This window comes from Pelodiscus sinensis, chromosome 3 (genome assembly GCF_052426305.1).
Source record: "Pelodiscus sinensis isolate ZL-2025 chromosome 3, ASM5242630v1, whole genome shotgun sequence".
Taxonomy (NCBI): Eukaryota; Metazoa; Chordata; order Testudines; family Trionychidae; genus Pelodiscus; species Pelodiscus sinensis.
Window position 1 is genome coordinate 61922418 of NC_143054.1, and position 14367 is coordinate 61936784.

The window sequence follows — 14367 nt, forward strand, 5'->3', positions numbered from 1 at the left end:
CTGAAGAAATACCAAAGCATAGTGAAGATTTGACAGACTTGCCTCAAAAGGATGGGAAGTGAAACAGACCAGTAGGGAGACAGAGGTCAAAAAATGGAGGTGAACAAGGTGGGTCTGACAGGAGCTGGACATTGTACAGAGGCAGCATTTTTGGTATGAAGTACGGATGTGAATGAGTACTTGACTAGACGATTAACCGATAAGTCTAGGCCTATTGGTTAATCTAGTCAGCTAATCACATTTCCTGCTCCTACCGCTGCCTCTATATCAGAGGCAGCAGGGAGGCAGGAAAGCAGGAGGTGGTGCTGGAAGGAGTCATCTTAAAAGCCGGTTCCCCTAACACCGGTTCTGTGGTGCTCTCCCCTCCCCCCCCCCGCAGCTGCCTCTATTAGGTGAAGTAGCCTGCCTGCGGTGGGCCCTGGCTTGCAGCTACTCTGCAGCAGCAGCCCCTGCAGAGAGGCTGAGCTTCCCGTGGACAGAGGTTGGTCTCTAGCAGCAGTTCCTGTCTGCGGGGAGTCTGAGCTCCCAACAGACAGCAACTGGAGCAGCCTCTGTCTGCGGGGAGCTCAGACCGCCCCCCACGGACAGAAGCTACTGTCAGAGCAGCCTTTCTCCACAGCCAGCCCAGGCCACTGCAGACAGGCTGCTGCGAAGCAGCCTCTCCCCTGCTCCTTCACCCCCCCAGCACCCTCTGTCCGTGGGCAGCAGCGCGGGATTGCAGGGGACTCCCTGGGAGGGCCAGATTGCACTGGCTGCCAGCTCCACCCCTGGGGACTTTAGAATAGTCAACTAACTGCTATGAATTCATGCAGTCAGTTGACTATTCTATTACCCACTATCTAACATACCTAGTAAGTATGAGGCAGCATCCCTCTAAGTGTCTCCATCTTATTGTTATAGCCCTGCCAATCCACAGATATCCATGGCTCATTCTTGAAGCTACAGATGGGGATATAAAATTTCGTATTGTGCAGGGCTCTACTAATTGTCTCAGTTCATCATAATGGGTCAGAATTAAGAAAAATTTCTATATAGTCCAGTCTTCTTCATCATCCTTATAAAACCTTCTTGCCATTCAATTAGTGATACATATTCTCAACCATGATTAATTATACCTTGTATTTTTGCCTGGGAATATATATTTTAATTGAGACAATCTGAGTTTGATTTAAAAAGTTATTGGGAGTGTTCCTGTAAAAACAATTCAGCAAGTTTAAAGCATTTTATCCTATGAAACATAGGTCCTACATTAATTTTTAACTTATCACAATTAGAAAAGGACACAATTTATATTAAGGAAAAAGAGTTTATAAGAAAATTCAAACTTAACCTGACTAGAGGAGCATCTGCTCATTGCTTTAAACTCCTTTCAGAAAGCCTAGATTTCACAGGCATAAGAAATACCTAGTTGATAAAGTGTTCTTATAACTTTTCCAATGATCCTGTAAGTATTAATTATGCCTTTTGCTTTAGAAAGGGCTTCCATCATTTAAAACCAATTTAAATTTTGTTCATCAACTTCTAATTTCTAACATGAAGCTTCAGAAAATACATTAAATATTTCTCAGTGCTAAGAACTGCAGGAAGGAACAGTAGATTATAAAGCATTTAGTTTGTATTAGAAGACAATGAAATCAATTACATCCATTTCCTTATATTTATGCAAATTTAAATTGTTACTTCTCAATTTATTTTACCTATTTGTACGTATAAAGCGATGGAGGTCTAAATTAGCTGTTTCTAGAGTAGTAAATGATTTTAGAGTCACTCTGGATAGATATTTCACTGAAAACATCCACTCAATGTGCAGTGGCCATCAAAAAAAGTGAACAGAATGTTGGTAATCATTAAAAAAGGGATAGATAATAAGACAGAAAATAGCATATGATTCTATATAAATCCACAGTAAGCCCACATCTTGAATACAGATGTGGTTGCCTCATCTAAAAAAAACCGATATACTGAAATTGAAAAAAGGTTCAGAAAAGAGCAACAAACATTATTAGAAGTATAGAATGGCTTCTGTATGATAAGAGATTAATAAGACTGGCACTGTTCATCTTAGAAAAGAGATGACTAAGAGAGAGAATATGATAGAGGTCTATAAAATCATGACGTATAGAGAAAGTTGATAAGGAAGTGCTATTTATGCCTTCTCATAACACAAAAACTAGGTGTCACCAAATGAAATTAATAGGCAGCAGGTTTAAAACAAACAAAAGGAATTTTTTTTCCCCCCCACAGAATGCACAATCAATCTGTGGAACTTCTTGACTTAGGATGTGGGGAAGACCAACGCTAACAGCATTTTAAAAAGATCTAGATAAATTCATGGAGGATAGGTTCATCAATGCTTATTAACCAGAAAGGGTAGGAATGGTATCCAGAGTCTCTGTTTGTCAAAGGTTTGGGAAAGGGTGACACAAGTGGGATCACTTGATGATTACCTGTTTTGTTCATTCCCTCTGGGGCACCTGGCAATGGCCACTGTTGGATACTGGACTATAGAGAGACCTTTGGTCTGACTCAGTATGTCTGTTCTAATACAGTCATTATTTAAGAGAAGTAGGACTGTGATATGTCAAACTGTTACCTCTCACCTGCAAAGTACAAAGTAAATTTTGCTCACTAATGATATGAGTGGCTTTACTAGGCTAAATTTTGCTTTGTTTTTCTGGTGTAACTTCATAGATTTCAAAGAAGGTGCTCCAGATTTGCAGCATTATAAATGGGAATAGAATTTGGCCTGTTGGCTTAAAATTTCGTAACATTAGGATTCCCCATATAATTGAATAAAACTGAAATGAGAAGAGGAAATCCCTGAATCTGAGATGTGTCATCAGTTCATGGACGTCAAGTCACTTTGCCACACAATTACATATTAAGAGGCAGTGAACAATCACATTAGGAATAAGCTGAGTGTTACAAATTAATAATCGACTTGAATGAGCACATTTTAAGTCCTAATTTGATCTAGTGGCTAAACATTTGTAAATCTAAAAATCAATCCAAATATTATTTATTATTACAAAAACTGCCAATGCTTTTACATTGAAACGAATCGCAAAGTGAAAGGGGGAGTGTATATGAATTCCTGTAATGTATTGGTATAACAGGCAGCGAGGAACAAAGCACAGGCATGTAAATGCAAAACAAAAAAGAACTCTGAACAACAAGGTGGAATAGAATCTGGTATATAACTATTTTATTTCCTTCCTTTTTTCAGTTGTCATTTATGATTTATTTCTCTGAGCCTACTTCTTAATTCCCAGCATCATTTTTGACTAGGTCAGGCACAAAAGTAGAACTTCCGCTTTTTTTAAAAAAAAATTTAGAAGCTTTGGTACTCAGAGACTACAAAAGGAAGAAAGTGCAAAAGCTCAGCTCCCCTACTGTGCACTGGCTGAAGGTTGTTGAGGCTGCTCATTAATATCCACAGTATGCAAAGTTACTGGCATAGTTCCAGAGTACAATGCAATTTGCAAAATTCCCAGCAGTGAACCAATGGCCTCCCATTAAAAGGGGAACAAAATTACTCTAATAAATGCTGTGTGGACAGAGCTTTACAATGTGCTGTCTTTCAAAGTAATGGGTCTGCTCTGTGAAGAAAATAGGCAAGGCTGCTATGCTTTTTAGTCACACCTTGTTTAATTTCTTGTTGAAACAACTCCAGTAGTTCTGAGTGGAGTGGATTCATATGTGGACTGCAACAACTGGATCACTGTCAAGGAATGGATTCGTTGATGATAGAAGGTGGCACTTTTGATTATTGTAGCTCTTTTGAGTTTCTACAATTAGCAAGTGTTCTATCATTACCCAAGGCTGCATTTTTCCTGCCAGCAGTAGGGTATATACGTCCACAGCTCGAAAGGAAATGGTAGCATTTCTCAATTTCTTGAAACATTTTCCAATTCTAATAGTACCATTTCATTCTTTCTTGGATATATCTTCACCTACATGAGAACAGCTGGGTGGATGAAATGTGGAAATGGCACCAGATGAACTCTAATGTTGGTCAAAGCAAGACCTTGCTGCTTCAGGTAGTCCAGGATTTTGTGAAGGGAAGCCTCAGCAGGGCGACCTGCCGTTGCTGCACCCATACTGAGAAATGGGTCCACTTGGTATCATACGTGGACTGCGTCGAAGGCTTTTGACTCTTGAGGAGAACCCTCTGAACATGCCAGCTCCTGGGAGTTCAACCACGTATGGACCATGCTGTCAGGTGAAGCGAGCTGAGGTTCAGGTAGAGCAGACTCCTTTAGTCCTGGAATAGCAAGTCTGGTCTCAGAGGCAACTGCTTGGGCACACAGGACAGTAGATTCATCAGTGCCCCAAATCAGCATCGGTGAGGCCAGCACAATGAGGATCACTGTCACCTTGTCCCTCTTGACCTCCTGTGGGACCTTGTTGATGAGGGAAACAGAAGGAAGGCATGTAGAAGACCCTCCAACCACTAGTACAGAAACGCATCCGGAAGTGATCCCTGCTCAACGTCAAACCAGGAGCAGAACCAGCTACACTTGGCATCATCTCTCGGCGCAAAGAAGTCCACTGGGGAGAACCCCATTCACAGAGAAGGGAGGCAACCACCTTGGGGTAAAGACCCCATTTGTGGTGAGAGAAGAACTCTCTGCTTAGACTGTCTGTGATCACGTTGAGTTCCCCTGAGAGGTGACGGGCTTCTATCATGAGGCCATGCAGCACGTAACACTCCCAGAGCCTCATAGCTTCCTTGCAGAGCTCTGGGTGCACCCCTCCGCTTGCCTCTTTATGAAGTACAGGGGTCAGCAACCTTTCTGAAGTGGCATGCCTAGTTTCACCCTCCTGGCCCGGGCTGTGCTGTGCTACTCTCCTGGGAGGAGGGAAGGGATCCATTTCCTTTCCACAGACTACCAGTTGCTAATGGAAACTCACAGTTAATTACATAATTACTGGGGAGAATGGTTTAATTTAAATTATTAAACAGATTAAGCCAGCGGCCCTAAGGGTTGTGCCAATTTCTGCACCAGAGGGATAGAGGCTACACCCAAGGCCACACCACAGGAGCAGACGTTCACTAACACCCAAAGATGAGGAGCAGGAGTGGCGACTCCTCCGGTACTGGGACTCCACCACCAATAGAGTCCTGGGAGACTGGGAGTGTTCAATGCATCTGTGTGAGCTATGACCCTCAAATCCAAGGAATAATGCCAGAAGAAGGAGCTATGGTGCTGGGACAGGTATTGAGAGTGGCAGGATGTACCTCTGTGGTTGGAATTGCTCGGTGCCGGTAAGTATCTATGGTGCAACAAACAGTGCTGGTGCTATGGGGAGGAGTCCTATCGCCAACGCTGTCAGTGCCGGAGGGGGCATGCCTCCACAGGTCTGTGCACCGACTCCAGTGATGCGGGAGATTGTGTGTCATGCCTGGTCTCTCATGAGTAAACCTATGGGGACTTTGGAGTGCTCTCCTCTCAGACAGTGGAGGAAAGCAAGATCGGACTTCTTAATCTTAAAAAGATTAAGGGGGGACATGATAGCGGTTTTCAAATATCTAAAAGGGTGTCACAAGGAGGAAGGAGAAAATTTGTTCCTCTTGGTTTCTGAGGACAGGACAAGGAGTAATGGGCTTAAAGTGCAGCAAGGGAGGTTTAAATTGGACATTAGGAAAAAATTCCTAACAGTCAGGGTGGTCAAATATTGGAATAAATTGCCAAGGGAGGTGGTGGAATCTCCCTCTCTGGAGATATTTAAGAACAGGTTAGACAGACATCTGTCAGGGATGGAGTAGACAGAGCTTGGTCCTGCCTTGAGGGCGGGGGGCTGGACTCGATGACCTCTCGAGGTCCCTTCCAGTCCTATGATTCTATGATCTATGATTCTATCTAGGTGATCTGGGGCCAAATGATGGTTTACCTCTGTGCCAGGTCCCCTCTGTGTTGGGGGCAGCAGTACTGGCATGACACTTCTGTCCTGAGCAGCCTGGAAGGCCTCTGGTATGGAGAGGAGATGGACTTTACTTATTGTAAGCGTCAATTAAGTGGCTTATCTGGAGTTACTACGAATATCAAAAGCTGGGGAGGCTGTCTTCATAATGTGTAAGATAATCATCATCTAAATGAAGGCCCATTCACAACAGTGTCAAATTTTAGCATAGAGTTCTGAAGTCTCTCTCTGTAATCTGGTGTTAAAGTCTCTTTGTAGTAAGACACACGTTGTTAGGTTTTTAAGGGAATGGCTAGTTTGAGTAAAATGTAGGCTAACAGGTTTTTCTGTGTGGAGATGTCTGATTTGTGAGAATTGATTCTCTGGCGAAGTGACTGACCAGTTTGTCCAATATACACAGCAGAAGGACATTGTTGGCACATGATGGTATATCACATTGCTGGACGTACAGGAATATGAGCCCTTGATTGTATAACTGACATGGTTAGGTCCAGTGATGGTGTCTCCAGAGTAAATATGTGGACAAAGCTGGCAACGGGGTTTGTTGCAAGGGAAAGTTCTAGGGTTAGTTTTAATATGGTATTCCCAGTGGTTGTTGGTAAGAGTCTTCCTAAGGTTAGGTGGTTGTCTATAGGAGAGTATGGGTTTGTCACCCAGAGTCTCTCAGAATGTTGCATCCTGTTCAAGTATAGGTTGTAGGTTATTGATAATGCCTTGGAGGAGTTTGAGTTGGGGGCTATAGGTGATGACAAGTGGTGTCCTATTGTTGATTTTCTTGGGCCTATCTAGAAATAGTTGGTTTCTGGGTATTTGTCTGGCCCTTTCAATCTATCTTTTTACCTACCCCGGTGGGTAATTGAGTTTTACGAATGCTTGGTAGAGATCTTAAAGTTTTTGGTCTCTGTCAGTGGGACTGGAGCAGATGTGGTTGTATCTAAGGGGTTGACTATAGATGATGGATCATATGATGTGTCCTGGATGCATGTAAGTAAGTGTAGCAGTCAGTGGGCTTCCTGAAGAGAGTGGTATTGATTTTGCCATCAGTGATTTGTACTGTGGTTACCAGGAAATGGATCTCTCGTGTCAAATGGCCTAGGCTGAGATTGATGGTGAGATGTAGGTTGTTAAAATCTCTGTGGAATTATTCCAGTGTTTCTTGACCACGGGTCCAAATGATAAAAATGTTATTGATGTAGCGTACGTAAGGGAGGGGTGATAGGGGACGGGAGTTGAGGAACCGCTGTTCTAAGTCAGCCATAAAGATGTTAGCGTACTGTGGGGCCATGCGGATGCCCTTGGCTGTGCTGCTGATCTGGAAGTATACGTTGTCACCAAATTGGTAATAATTGTGGGTAAGAACAAAGTTACATAGATCTGCTAACAGATTTGCTGTGGTAACCTCTGGGATAGTGTTTTTAATCGTTTGTAGTCCATCTTCATGTGGAATATTGGTGTAGAGCGCTTCTACCTCCATGGTGGCAAGGATGATGTTATCAGGAAGGTTACAGATGTTTTGTAATTTCCTCAGGAAATCAGTGGTATTTTGGAGATAGCTAGGAGTGTTGGTAACATAGGGTTTGAGGAGGGAGTCTACATAGCTGGATGATCCGGTAGTGAGTGTACCAATACCTGAAATGATGGGACGTCCGGGGTTTCCAGGTTTACGGATTTTGGGAAGCAAATAGAATAATCCTGGTCGGTGTTCAGAAGGCGTGTCTGTGTGAATCTGGTTCTGAGTAGAGGCAGGGAGTTCCTTAAGAAGATGGTGTAGTTTATTTTGGTATTCTGAAGTGGGATCAGAGGAGAGAGGTCTGTAAAATGTGGTGTCTAGCTAGCTGCCTCCTGTGTCCAACTTATTCATAATGACCCCCATTGTCAGCTGGCTTGATTATAATGTCAGAGCTGTTTTTAAGTCTCTGAGTAGTATAGCGTTCAGTGTGGCTGAGATTATGTGGCACTACTTGTTGTTTGCACATAACGTTAGTCTGTGCACGGTTGCAGAAGCATTGAATATAAAAATCCAGACTGTCATTACGACCGTCGGGGGGAGTCCACATAATTTTTTTTCTTTTGGTGTTGGTAGGGGGGATTTAGCCGGTCACTTTGATGTTCATTGGTGAATTCGAAGTATTCCTGTAGATGGAGGTGGCGAAAGAAAGAAGTTCATTTAGAGCTATCAGCTCTGCAAAGGGAATGCTCCCAACAGCTAAGGCTGGAGTACGCTTTTCCAAGTGCTGTCACTGGTAGTAAGAAGGAACTGAGGAGGGTGGGGTCAGGAATGCCCTATATAGTGAGACATGTGTGCAACACCCCAGGTGGCGCTAGGGTCCTGGCCCCTAAGATACTGCTTAGCGAAAAACTTCTGGCACTGGTGCATGTGGCAGGCACTCACACCTTTGCCGAATTGACATGAACAGGCACTTTAAGAACTGTAGACTGTGTTGTCTGGATTGAATGAAAAGACAAAGGCGCATATCACTGATACACTTCTAACATCACAACTTATATCACAGAATGAACAAAACCCATAGGGCTGGAAGGGACCTCAAGTAGTCAAAGTCCAGTCCCCTGTGCAGAGGCAGGACCAAGTCTGACCTACTTCTCAATCCACAGCCCAATCAGCATGCAGGTGTGGCTCATGTGACATCCTGCAGGCCATGCAGTTAGTATATACATCATGCAGATGTATCCCATGAAACACATGGAGAGCTGGATATGCAGCCCACAATGGTAAATAGGCTAAGAACCAGGGACTTAGACCATCCCTGGCAGGTGTTTGTCCAACACATTTTTTTAAAAAACCTTCAAAAGAGGGGCTCCTATAATCTCCCTTGGAAACCTTTTCCAAAACTTAACTTCCCTAGTAGGTTTTCCTAATCTCCTTTGCTGCAGATCAAGTCCATTACTTCCTGTAGTACTTTCTGTGGACATGGGAAACAATTGTTCACAGTCCTCATAACACATTTGAAGACTATTAAAAGGTTCCCCCTCAATCTTCATTTTTCAAGATTAAACAAGCCTAAGTTTTGGGGCTTTATTTTTAATCTTTTCTCATTGGCCATTTTTGCTGCTCTCCCCTGGACTCTCCAGTTTGTCCACATCTTCCCTAAAGTGTGGCACCCAGAAATGGACACAGAAATGCAGCTAAGACCTCATCAGTGCTGAGTACAATGGGAAAATTACCTCCCATGTCTTTCTTATAACACTTCTGTTAATACACCACAAAATTATATTAACCTTTTTCACAACTGCATCTCATTGCTGACTCATTCAATTTGTGATTCACTATAACCTCCAGATCCTTTTCAGCAGTATTATTACCTAGCCAATTATTCCCCACTTTGCAGTTGTGCATCTGAATTTTTGCTTCCTAACTAAAGTACTTAGCACTTTTAATTGAATTTCATCTTGCTGAATTCAAACTAATACTCCAATTTTGAATTCCAATCCTACTGTCCAAAAATGCTTGCAAAATCCACAAATTTTAGAGGCACACTCTCCATTCCATTATCCAAGTCTCAAATGAAAACACTGAATAATGCTGGATCCAGGCTGACCCGTGGGACTCCCACTAGATCAGACCTCTGAGTTTGACAGTGAACTATTGTTAACTACTCTCTCAGTATGGTTTTTCAAGTAGTTGACTATTTAATTCTTTGTTCTAGTGTCTTTCCAAGTACCAAAGTTAGACTGACAGGTTTATAATTCCTTTGGTACTCTGTTCCCCTATTTAAAGACAGGTACCACATTTCACCTTCCACACTTTCCTTCATCTTTCACTTTATTTGTATAAGGTATTTCAAGACCCCCTTCTTATTTCCTTTTATGTTTCTGGCTAGGTATAATTCACTTTGTGTCTCGGCATTTCTGATTCTGTCCCTGTATAGTTGTGCTATTCTTTTGTACTCTGCTTTGGCAATTTGTCAGTGTTCCCACTTTTTGAAGCGTTGCTATTTGATTTTCAGGTCATTAGAGAGATCCTGATGGAGCCATACTGGCTTCTTGTTCTTCCTATATTTTCTCTGTATCAAGATAATTTGCAGTTGTGCCTTTAATATTATCTCGAGAAACTGTCAGGTGCCCTGCACTCCTTTTTCCCTTACATTTTCTTCCCATCAAACCCTACCTACCATCAATCTGAGTTTTTTTAACGTCTGCTGTTTTTTTAAGTCCATTGTGTTTATTCTGGTGTTCTACTTCTTCCTTCCCTTAAAATCATGAAATGTTTTGTTTTATGATCACTGTCACCCAAATTTCCTTCTTGCTTCAGATTCACTATCAGTACCTCCCTGTTTGTCAGAATAAAGTATAAAATGAATGTCCCTGGGTTATTTCCTCCACTTTCTGAAACAAATAGTTGTGCCCAGTACATTGCAAGAATTTATTGGATTTTTTTTTATTTTGCGCACAACTTTTCCAATTGATGTCTAGGTAGCTGATCTGCATTTCGCTCAGACCTGTGTTTTAGATATTACTGTTGTGTGTTCTAGAAATGCCTGATCCACCTCGCTTCCCTGATTTGGAGATCTGTCATAGACCACTATCATGATATTTCCGCTATTTCCTACCCCTTTTATCTTTACGTACAGGTTTTGAACCGGTCTGCCCCCACCTTTTGCCGGACCTCAGAACAAATGTATGTATTTTCAACGCACAACACAATTCCTCCACGCTTTTTTTCCCTGCTTGTCCTTCTTGAACAAGTTATACCCTTCTATACCAATATTCCAGTCCTGAGACTTACCTCACCACATCTCTGTGATGCCAATTACATCATAATTTATCTTACATACTAATATTTCCAGTTTTTCCCATTATTCCTAATATTTCTTGCCTTTATTTATTGACAACTAAAATGAAGAATTGATTTCCCATTGATTTCCTTCTTTTTTGCTCCTGTGACTCCATTGTTCTTTTCTATCCCCCCTGCAAGTTCTAGCCCTCTGTTAAGGTCACCCTTTTTTGCTTACTTGTGAACTTTTTTCACTTGCCCTTTTGGAATCTAGTTTAAAGCCCTCCTCACTAGGCTGGTGAACTGTTGTGCAAGGATGCTCCTCTCCTTCTTGGTCAGCTGGAGGCCATCTCTGCCCAGCAGCTCTTCTGATCTCTAGGATGTGCCTGTCCCTGCTCATGTCCAGGAGGATGGATAAGAACATGAACTGTGACCCTTTCACCATTGCTCTTAGATCCCTATAACTACTACTTCGATCACATCTGGCAGTATCGTTACTACTCATATGGATGAGCAGCATGGGATAGTCATCAGGTGGATGGATAAGCTTCAACAACCTCACTGTTAACACATCAAACATAATTTTGCAATAGTTCACATGGATACCAAGCATAAGCAGTAACACAGCATAAACTACAGAGGCCCTGACGTGTGTTAGAAAGGAATTAGGATAGCTGGTTTACTATCATTCCATCAATTTGTGCCAGGACATATAGGCAAAGCAACAGCATCTTGGGATCAAATGCATCTGAAAAAAAATCAAAATCAATATTATACCTCTGTCCATCCCAACCAAGGGGGTTCCCAGTCTATGCTATTTCCATACCATGACTCGGTCTGATATCAGACACAGAAGGATGTTAATGGAGGGAAGAAGCTGTTACAGTATGTTTGCTCCCTCTTCTTGATAATCTTGTCCCGAAATGACATACATGCAAATAGACAGTATTAAGCTGGGAGATGGCACTGTGGGATTTCTTTTTAAGAACATTTAAACTAATATGTCTTCTGAGGAGGATGGAAGCATATCAGTCTCCGTAACAGAATGCATTCTGTTACAGCAATGGGCTGAGACATATTCCTTGCTAGTTTTGGTCAGTCAGGAGTACCACAAGTCTCAGCTTGCACTGACATCTTTCAGTTCTTCTAGTACTGCAACTCCATCTGCTGGGCTGGGATTTTTTTTTAATGCTTCTGGTCTTTATGGCTATGGAGAAGACTTTATGAAATGTAAATTACTATAGTTATTTCTTCCTGAGTTAGCCTATAGACAGCATTAGTGCCTCTCATGTTGACCAGAGCCTTTTCAAGCAGCAGCAGAATCAAGATATTTTTATGCTGATGCTCTGAAAATTTAAAAACAGCACCAGAGAAGGAATTATTTTGCAGCCAACATTTTAACAAGGGGTTCTCAAAAAAGTGCTCCTCTTTACTCAATGAAACTCATTGTCTTATAGAAGCATGATCTCAGAGACAGGAGGAGGGAAAGACTGGGAAATCTCTTTATTCTTCCCACTGTATACTCTCCAAGAGTAAGCCATCGCCAAGTAGCAAGATACAGCAATGCATAAAAAGCAGGGCTGAACTTCATGATATACCAGGGACTCTAACCCTTCATCCACAGGGTAGGGGAATTTGTGCAAGGAGCTACCATATGTTTTTTCCAGCACACAACTGCAACAGAATTTGGTGCAGGAGTAATTTCCCAGGGGAGCAGTGCCCAAAGAAAGGACCCAAAGTGAAGAAGAGCAGACCATGCTGGTATCAGTAAAACTTCAGTTTCTGTAGCCACCCTTGCAGCAGTATTTGAGTACCTCATAAATGAGGTCAGAAGGCATAGCCAAATGGAAAGCAGAAAGGATTATAATGGGCTGCCTGATCTACTACAGTTAAGGTTTATGGGTTTATCAACTGGAACATTATGCAGCTTATCCTTTTCAACACTCACTCTTAGGTGGTGCGCAACCAATCTGCATGCATATCATCTTGTGTGAAGAGCAAGGCACACTGGTGAATACCATCTTTTTCAACAGATGATCATTATAAAGCCCTTCAGAGAAACACAGCATGGAAACCTTGATGAATAGGATCCTTCACATTGAAGACACAGTGTATTTTACACTTCTGAGGTTCCAAATAAGGTTTCTGACATTGACTTTAGAAATTTTGCCTTTTTGTGATTGACACCCTTAAGGCTTTCCAGCAAATGTGCAACGTTATGGATTTTTCTCCTGCTAAATATGAGTTTGAAATTTGAGGAAAGATTACTGTGGAATACCCTATCCCAGGGGTTCCCAAACTTTTTGACACGGGGACCAGTAAATCCATTCATGAGGTTTTGGAGGACCGATAGCATTCATTTGCATATTCATTAAGCAAATGATGAATATGCCAATAAGTTATTTCTGGTCCTCCCAACACCCCCAGTGCCAGTTTTAGCAAAGCTTTTGATATGGCCACCCACAATATTCTTGCCAGCAAGTTAAGGGAATATGGATTGGATAAATGGACTGTAAGATGGATAGAAAGCTGGCTAGACCAGGATTTCCCAAACCTGACTGGTCCCAGATGAGGGATTTTTTGGACCAGGGGAGGTCATTTCAGGGCTTCTGGTTCCCTCCCTCCCCACTAGGCTTCTTTGCACCTCCCTTCCCCGCAACCCAACTGAGCTGCCCACCCCCCCTGGTTCCCTGCACCTCCCCCAAAACCATCTCCCACAATGCAAGGGAGTGCAACAACAGTTCCGTGCAGCCCCTCACAGCCCAGCTGAGCTGCCAGTCTGTTCCCTATGCCTTCCCCCATCCACCTTAGCCCAGCTGAGCCCCGCACTGGTTCCCTGCAGGCCTCCCCCACAGCACAGCTGAGCCCCGTTTCCCTGCACCTCCCCCCAAGCTCCGCAGAACTGCTGAGCCCAGCTCTGCTTTCCTGCCCCTCCCTCCCCTTGAGTCTAGCCCCAGGTTCCCAGCACCTCCCTCCTCCTGCAGCCCAGGTGAGCCCAGCACCCCAAACCTCCTCTCCGCCCCCCCCCCCACCGCTTGCAGCCCAACACATCACCCCCTAGCATCAGAGGAGTAGCAAGGGTGTTACGCGCCCAGGGGCAAAAGCAAAATTTGCCCCCCCCTCACCCTCTGCTGCCATGGGCCAGAGCCCTGAACCTGGTGCATGGCTGAGCCGGACCCTGAGAGGAGAGGGGGAGCTTGTACTGCATCTTGCCCCACCCCTTCCAGTTTGGGGCAGGCCCCCACATGCACTATCCACAACAACACATGGAGGGAATCAACCACCTCAGTAATGCCAACTCCTTTAGAACTGAGGCCCGGATTATCCAGCACGAGTTGAGGTAGAGAGGGCACCGTGTGCACGTCTGATATATTTTTACCAAAACTGCTGCCTGCCCAACTTGTCAAAGGAGAAAGGAAACAGGGAGGCCAACAGGAACGTTTTAGAGCAGTTTTTCTCAGCCCCCCCCCCCTTTTTTTTTTAAATAAAGTACCCCTCTTTAAAAAAATTATCAGTACCCCCAGCAGTTTTCAGACACACAAAAAATGTTTCTACCATTACAACATATTTGTTAATAACTTAATCATAGCTGGGTGGGTGCTGAAATTTTTCAGTGTAAAAAGTACAAAAATAATAAAGCACTGAATAACTTAAACCAAAAACCTCAGTTTTCTCCAAATTTCATTTGTGTTGATGTACCCTCCAGACTT

The 14367-nt window shown here is 43.1% G+C and overlaps 1 protein-coding gene and 1 pseudogene across 4 annotated transcripts in view; both read right to left on the bottom strand.

Moving 5' to 3' along the window:
* UBE3D (ubiquitin protein ligase E3D) overlaps nucleotides 1–14367 on the bottom strand; it is a 106331-nt gene that overhangs the window by 48602 nt on the left and 43362 nt on the right. The window lies entirely within an intron of this gene.
* On the bottom strand, nucleotides 10–13271 carry LOC149524656 (uncharacterized; annotated as a pseudogene).